Below are 3,246 nucleotides of genomic sequence, written 5' to 3' on the forward strand. Positions count from 1 at the left end.
TGTTTCTTTGTTTTTCCTTCCAATGGCTTCCATAAATTCTTTTGATAAATATAGTCCTCAATTTGCATCTTCCATAACTAAAAGTTCTACCCTTTTAACTTCTCCACCTTTAGCTTGCCCACATCTACCGTCACTCCCACTCAATTGTGATACTCCCACTCAACCATGAGAGCTTCCTATAGAGGATCACCAAAATAGAAATGGTGACCATTTGGGTAAAAAAAAATTGACAACCATCTGGCTTTGATACCACTTGCTAGGATTAAGCTTAGACAAAAATAATAGTTACATGCAAATATAAGAAATTTCATAAATAATAGAGTGCACATAAGAGAATGCAAGACACCAAGATTTAACATGGTTCACCCAATCCCTAAGCTATGTCCACCAATAGCAAGTCCAATATTATTATTATCTAGTGATTACAATCCACAATCCCTTATAGCTCAATATTGCCACAAGAAGCTACAATATCATGATTACATTTTGAAATCCCTAACCCTAATTATTTTTTATACAAGATTTTTTTGCTTACAACATTAGGGCTAGAATAAGTTGTCTAATAGGAAAAATAGCAATCAACACATTTTACAATATAATAACATTTTTGGCTTTGGGGGTGCTACCCCAAGAGCCCATAATGGTATTGCTCCTTGACCCAATCTTGGAGTCACTGCCCCCAAATCCCCATAGAAATAATATGGGGTGAAAACTGTGCTGAATAAACCTCTTAGTCTAATTAGGCTTCACATCACAATAACTTAAACATTCACATGGGCTAGTAGGAATAGGTAACTTGGTAGATAAAGGCCTGCATTTGAAGAAGTGCCCTTAGCTTTTTGACAATTAACACAAATTTCCACATTCCTCCTAACATCAAGATTCATCCTTGGCCAATAATAGAACCTTGAAACAAGTTCTTAGATCTTAGAAATCCCAAAATGACCACTCAAAGTACCATTATACTTTTCCTCTATCAAATTTTCACGAATAGAGCCTCTAGGGACACATAATTAATTCCCTTTAAAGAAAATATTATTTTGTAAACTATATTTAGTATATCTACTATGAAAATGATTCTTGTATTCAACACATACCTTGTAAATGTCTACAAAATCCTCATTATCACTATAGAGATCCTTGAAGTGATCTATCCCCATGCTCTTCAACTGAATTTCTTGGATTTTGAGAGCTCTTCTAGACAATTTGTCTTCCACTTTATTCAAGGTACCTTTCTTATGCTTGATATTAAAAGTATAAGCTTGTAGGTATTCAACCCACTTCATGTTCTTGTGACTTAACTTCTCTTGTGAATTCAAGAAACTAAGTGCTTGATAGTATGAATACACAATGAATTCCTTTGGGAGAAAATAGTTCCTCCATTTTCATAGAGCTTGCACCAATAGATACATCTCAAGGTCATAGGAAGAGTAATTTTTCTTGGCTTCACTTAACTTTTTTGAATGAAAAGCTACTAGTTTTCCCTCTTGTCTTAGAACAACCCCAATTGATACATTTCTAGCATCACACTCAATAGTGAAAAGCTTCTCAAAGCTTGGAAACACTAAAATAGGTTGAGTACTTATCTTCTCCTTCAGTAACTCAAAGCTCTTGTTAGCATGCTCATTCTATACAAACTTAGCTTTCATTCCCCCCTTGATTGTATCTAACATAGAAGAAAATAGTGTACCAAACTACCTTATGAATTTCCTATACTACTATGCAAGGCCATGAAAAATTCTTACATCTATTTTTGTCCTTAGAGTAGGCCAATTCATGATAGCCTCTACTTTTATCTCATCCATTTTTAGTTTTCCATGTGATAAGAAAAACCCAAGGTACATCAGTTCTATTTTGATGAACTTACACTACTCCAAATTGATCATCAACTTCTCATCATGCAGCTTTTTGAAAACAATGTCAAGATGTTATAGATGCTCACTCCTTGTCTTGCTATAGATTAGTATATCATCTAGATATACTACTACAAAATTTCCTATGTAGTCTTTGAGAAATTCATTCATGAGCCTCATGAATGTGGAGGGGGCATTGGATAATATAAATGGCATGACATGCCATTCATACAACCCTTCATTGGTCTTGAAGGTTTTTTTCCACTCATCTCCTTCACCTATTTGGTGATATACACTCTTCAAGTCTATCTTGCTATAATATTTAGCTTCACTTAGGAAATACATTAGGTCTTTAATCCTAGGGATAGGGAACCTATACCTTATGGTTATCCTATTGATAGCCCTTGAATCAGTGCAAAGCCTCAAAGTTCCTCCTTTCTTAGGTGCAAGTATAGTGGGTACAACACGTGGACTAATACTCTTTCTAATTAGGCCTTGGTTTAGGAGTTCTTGTAATTGTCTTTCTATTTCCTCATTTTTTTGAGGGGTCATCTTGTAGGCTACTGTCTTAGGTAGGGTAGCTCTGAGGATAAGGTCTATCCTATGGCTTATGACTTTTTTAGGGGGTAAGGTTGATGGTTTTCCATCACTTACAATACCTTCGCAAGTCATTCGCATACCTTGAATCTCTTTAGGTAACTCTGTAAAGCCTACACCTTTACTCTCTTCCATGGTTTGCACAAACTCTATTTCACCCACCATAAGTACATTTGGACCTGTTATCTTTACTTCAACATCTTCCAACAATGACTAAATTTTAAAAGTCACATTCTCTTTCCTAAAATTATAGGAGTTCTTTCCTCCATCATGGATAGCTTGGAAATAAAATAATCAATGTCTACCTATGAGAAAGTGACATCCATCCATAGGTAACACATCACACAAAATTTTATCCATGTATCTTCGAATTGAGAACTCCACCTATGATTTTTCATTTACTAACACATGTCAACCTTTATTAAGCCATGCAACCTTATAAGGATTAATGTGAGGTATTCTTGTCAATTTTAGCTTGCTAACTACTTCCTCTAACATAATAGTTTCAGTAGACCCTCAGTCAATAATGACTCTACACACTTTACCCATCATCTTGCACTTTATTCTAAACAAGAACCCTCTTTGGCTTGGCTCTTCTTTCACTAGATCCTTGATCAAAGTTCTCCTCATCATGTGGTTCTCCCCTTCTTCTAAATTCAATGGAACCTCAACATGGTTCTCTATTGTATTAGACTCATTTTGGATTAGGTTAGTTCTTTTGTAACTTCCTTGTTCTGAACCACCTTTCTTTGGACATCTATAGGCAGGGTGTCCCATTTGATTGCAATGGTAGCAC

This window comes from Cupressus sempervirens, chromosome 4 (assembly GCF_028749045.1).
Source record: "Cupressus sempervirens isolate cs-2001-9-10 chromosome 4, ASM2874904v1, whole genome shotgun sequence".
Taxonomy (NCBI): Eukaryota; Viridiplantae; Streptophyta; class Pinopsida; order Cupressales; family Cupressaceae; genus Cupressus; species Cupressus sempervirens.